Source organism: Atta colombica, unplaced genomic scaffold (assembly GCF_001594045.1).
Source record: "Atta colombica isolate Treedump-2 unplaced genomic scaffold, Acol1.0 scaffold234, whole genome shotgun sequence".
Classification (NCBI taxonomy): Eukaryota; Metazoa; Arthropoda; class Insecta; order Hymenoptera; family Formicidae; genus Atta; species Atta colombica.
In genome coordinates, this window is record NW_017259332.1 from 174,045 (window position 1) to 179,960 (window position 5,916).

Genomic DNA, 5,916 nt, shown 5'->3' on the forward strand with positions numbered 1-5,916 from the left:
AAAAAAATGTGGAATAGTTTTCATCGAAAACGTTAAGTAGATAAAATATTATAAATAATATTATAAAAGGATTAAATTTTTTATAATTTATAATAACTTTTACAATTTTTTGACTAATTTTTCTAACTTACATTACTCGATGATCAAAATCGCCGAACATTTTTTTTTTTTGAAAATATTCAAAATTAATTTATTATATAAGAATAAATAATAAATGTCATGAATATAAATGAAAACACAAATAAAGAAATATAAATGTATTAATAATTTTTCTGTAATTATGACTTATTGAAAGAAAAGTTTGGGACAGTATTCTGTTTATCCAAAAATATCATAATTTGTAAGAGCATTCTTAAAATTCACTTTCTAAAAAATTATTTAAGTACACATGTATCTGCTCTGAGAGAGAGAGAAAGAGAGAGAGAGAGAGAGAGAGAGAGAGAGAGAGATGTAAAGTATTTTGTTTTTTTAATATCTGTATCTCGGTACATTTTTTTCAAAGAACGTGCGTCATATTCAAAAAAATACTTGCTCAACACTGGTAGGCAATATTTCGCTTACATCACGAGAGTAAAACGTACTAAAATCACACGAATGGAATAAAATCAACACGTCGGCCTGTAATTTGCGAAAATGTCCGGCCGGGCGTCGCCACCACGGCCCGGTGTTTGTTTGAGCACTTTCAATATTTATGCCGCTTCTGAACGCGTAAAAGCTCCAATAAGCCGGGCTTAATCGTGCAACAGCATTCACGGTGAGCTGCTAATCCATTGGTGAACGAATAATTGAACGAACATCGAGTTTCGTTACCTTTTGGCAGGTAAAAGGGAATGGAAGGAGGGATGAACTGCAGCATTATCGAACTGTTCCTATATTATATTATGGTCCCGCGGTAGCTGCATCTGATGGCGATTAGGCCAGTATCAATTAACGCGCGCTCGCCTGCAATTGCTCGCATTAATCTCCCTCCCTTAACGGGTGTCCCTAACAAACGGCAGTAAATCCGCCGGTTCTATCTCGCGCTATATACATGCGCACGATCAAATATTCTATTAATCGCGCACGCTCGTCAAATCGTTATCACCCCGTGTCACTCATACGCTGCGAGTTACTGCTAATGAGGAACGACGAGCGTGGAATATTAATTCGCCGCGGGCAAGCTAACCGTGTGAATTTTTAAACGCATCTACAATGCACTTACTCTCTTGTACAAAATATTCAAAATGCACAATACGCGGAAAATGTGTTTTTTAATTATACGATAACTCTTGAAGTATTACCTAATAATACATCGTTGTAATTCCAAAAATTTTCATCTAATTAACTTTTTTTTTCAAGAGGCTTTGTAACGTAATCAACAAGATATTTTAATAATTCAAGTATACACGTCCGTGAGTTTTTGTTATGTAGAATTTGGATTATTATAATATTAAATTTCTTATCTAAATTTTTTACCTAAATTTTGAGAATGATAATAATGCCAATATATGACAACACTGAGTGTAGGTATATAAAGTTTATTGATTATAGAGGGATAATTAAAATATTATAAATAAACTAAAATTATAATTAAAATAAAAAATAAATAAATAAAGAGCACATAGCCAAACAAGTTGTTCCTAGCGAAATTAAATATTTAAAATCATTGTTAATAGTTAAAATTTATAAACGTTTCATATAAAAAATATACCAATATAAAAAATATACCTTCAACTCTTTCTTTTCAGTCCTCTTTAGTACCAAATTAACAATTACATGTCAAAATTATCTAACTACAGATTACTTTAGTAATGATTTTGGTAAAAAAAAACTTATCACAGTAAAATGAAGAGAGATATATAATCAAGTGTTGAAATAAGTTTTTTGCAATATGGAATCCAAAAATAAAATAATTGATCAGAAGGATATAAAATAAATAAAATTAATTGTACTGACCTGAATAATTAAGAATTAATTAATTAAATAAAATATACATAAACTAAAAAAAATATTCTGTAAGATTATTGAAAAAAAATTTATTTTTTAAATATTTTATTACAAAAAAATTTATTTTTCAATACATGTAAAAATAACAAATTTTGTTAAAAATCATGCAATCAAAAATTTTTTTAGATCTTTCTTTTTAGATATTGCGTTAAATTCCATCTTCCACTGTTGAAGGTTCTTTTATCCTGTATATCAATCTTCACTCGTGACAATCGGAAATTTTTACCGTGGAGTAAAAAGCCTTCGAGTAATCGCCACTCAGCTTTAAGTAGAATCGTTCGAGGTCAGTTGTTGCTTCGGTTAAACTAACTCTGATCAGCAATTCCTTCTTCCTTCCTGGATCGTAGTTCTCGTATAGACAGGCAAGGAAAATGGAATTAACTGTGGTCAGCATTAACCGAAATTGGCTCCGGCGAAAAAGTAATATGAAAACACCCTTATCCTTTCCTTAAAAGCATCGCTCTCTTCCACAACCATCGTTGTGAAAATATTTACAAGTGCACTCGACATATTCGATAATCTCGACGAGAGTGGTATAGTTGCGCTTCATAATCTCTTTCAAGCAGTATCATTGTATTTTGTAGCCCATTTAATCGTCTCATTCTGCAACATGTACCATATATGTTTTTATATCTTTACTAAATATAAAATCATCGTCGATATTATTTACTGACAATAATGAATCGTGAGCGGAAAATATACTAATAATTATGGAGATGGGGGAAAGTACTTTGAAATTATCTGGATTTACAGAAATAATCTGCAGTATTATTATTAAAAGCCATGATATATCTAATTTTCATTATTTATCTGATCACACGTCGTATTAAAATACGTTTATCATTTAAAATTTGTGAATTACCAGATTAACTCGAGACGGTACGAGATATAAAAGATTTAGATTACGAGGTCGTTAAAAATAAAATGTTGCGGCGGTGCAATGTATCCGTTTAGATAATGGGGCCATTAAAGCCGCGACTAATTCGCGGTATTTGTAAGAAAGACCATCCTTGCTCCTGTATCTTATCGCAGCATCTTTACCTTAACCCGTAACTATTCTATCCGGCAATAAGTAACAATTAGTGCGGCTGTTGTTTATTCTTCTCGGCAGCGTATTGCGCTAATATGTTACTCATGAAAGACTTTTCTGCAAGAAAAAAGCAAATAGCTTTTAACTCCACGTTTTACTTAAGCGTCACGTCATATTGCATGGAGCAAATTGTTATGTAAAATCCAACAGGAAATGTATTCACGAAAAAATGATAAAAGTATATTTATTTACTATAATAACGACGTAACTCAAGAAACAAAATTTTCTAAAAAATAAGTTTCAATATTTTTAAATAAAAAAATTTTGCAATATTAATTTTAAAATGTAATTTTGATGTAATAATTTGATTGTAGAGAAATAAAAGTATATTTCTTTTTTTTAGGTTTTTGTTTTTTTTTTGCAAGAAATGACAATTTTTTAATTATTGTATTATTCTAATAAATGAACTGTATATTTTTTGTAAATGAGTTTGCGATTTTTTTCTTAATAACAATCTGAGTGCAGACTACATTGTTATTCTTTGACTTTGTTGATTTTGACTGTCTATTTTTTAATATAAAACAATAAAATCAAGAAATAAGATATCATTAATCACTGCGACTCTCCGAAATAAATTGAATAAACTTCTACTCTACGACTTTATAATTTTTAATTTTCCGTTTTCTGCATTATCAATTTCCAACTTTCTTATCGCGTATTTTTAAAATTATTTCCGGCGTACTTCATAAGTAAACGCGAGTTGGCGTAACTCGCAGAAAGGAGAAGATTGATCGGTTCTTTAATATTGCGGATTATCCGCGTGGAGGCGCAAAAAAAGAGAGAAGACACGTTGTAATAACTCCATTGATCTATTTTTTATCCTGAGCCACGCAACCGTTAATATTTGTAGGAAACCGCGTATAAGGTTACGTATAGTGGTTACGTATAGCGGTTGGCGACGCGACGCTGTTGCGCGTTGAAATCGATAAGTGCATGTTTGCGCGAGAGATATAAAAACATTAAACGGCTGGCTATACCAAGCTACCGATCATTATCGCGTTTGTACCGAGAGCAATAACCGTGGTGAATGTGATCTCTCGATTCGCGGCACGCAACAGACGATAAACTATTATATTCCCCGATGTTATAAAACAACGTACATAAGAATTTACAGAGCTATACTTTTCTATGGGTATTTTCTATACGTGACAAAAATTTTCTCATTACAAGAATGATTAACAATATGACGTTTGCTAAGCGCGCGTTTCTAAAGGCACAATAATACTTGTATAATTTACGTAATTCCCGGATTTATGGCGAGAGTTGTCGGTTGATAAAAGCGCGAATGTACGCGTACGTCCATTTACCTCTCAATTTTTTTTCGCACTGAAAAACACACCTGGCTATACCTGCACATCGATATCAATGAAAATACACCTACGGTCAGAGACGGAATTATACTCCTTTATAGTTTTTAATGTCTCTCGAGACGCATATTGGCGCCGAGTCGTATTACGCGACTACGTTATCCGAGATACACACGTGTGCCGGCACGCGGGAATATGAGTGCAGATTCACTCATACTCGCGCCAACTCGCACGTGTATCTGTATGTATCCCATAAAATTCCATCTCCGTTACGAGAGCGACGTGTGTTCCGCGAGAAGCCTCAAAAGCCATTGGAATAATTGAACGAAATGGGGAGGCACGGGTGTTGCACAACGCACACACACACACACACACACACACACACACACACACACACACATATATGCGTACGCATGCACGTGTGGCGATGTAACACACGTGCATTGGTCGAAAGCAACGTCGATAGAAAAGCGGCGGAGCGTTTTAAGCCCAGGGTAATCGTTAATTTCGCCACAGCGCTCTATATCGCCCCTTGCTTGAGTTCCGGGTGAATTCTTGCAATATGGCGCCGACATTTCAAGCAACTCTAAAGCCGGTGTGTGTGGCTGTACTGCAACCAGATAAATTAGAGAGAGAGAAAGAGAGAGAGAGAGAGAGAGAGAGAGAGAGAGAAAAAGAGAGAGAACACTCGACCAATCGCTGTAATTAATTAATCCTTCGAAACTCTGCAATAATTTTACGCGACCACTTCATGGGACTTCGAATATTGTTAAGCGATATATCAATATAGAATCTCGTAATTCCTCGCTCCTAACTGCACACGCGCACGTTCTATATAAAATAATATATCTATTAATCATAAAGAACTATAAGAGGATTCGTTGGACCCTAGCCGAATTTATTGCGTTCGTTCCATTCGAACGAATCAAATTTTAAGCGTAGACAAATGGAAGTTACAACTAGAAACTCGGGCACGTAAATGTAAATAACGAAAGGCATTCTTTTTTTTCCAAAAGAAATAAAAGCATTAAAAGTAAAAATATATTAAACTTTTCGAGTAAAAGTGCTAATATTATAAGAAGAAAATCGACCAACGCGCTGGAAAAGTAACGTAAACTGACAGAATCTATTCATGCCGTTCTCCATTCTTGGCTCGTTTCTCTTCGTTTCGTCCCACGATGGTAATGGAAATCCTCCTTAATACACGAAAGAAGGAGCACAATTAGAAGCTTTTTGTAGGTCGCGATCTCTTAATTACGGGATCGATCGATCGGTCGAGTCGCCCTGGAGGCGGCGCGACCCTTCGACGGCCGAAGGACGAACCGAGGACTGTACCTTGATGAGGTTGGAATACATATACATATACATATATAGATACACACACTTACACACACACACACACACACACACACACACACACACACAAACACACACACATATATATATATATATAGTATATATGTATATATATCTCAGATAGAGTTGAAAATGGATTGATAACGGATCGATAAATATCAGTCTGTTAAATATTAA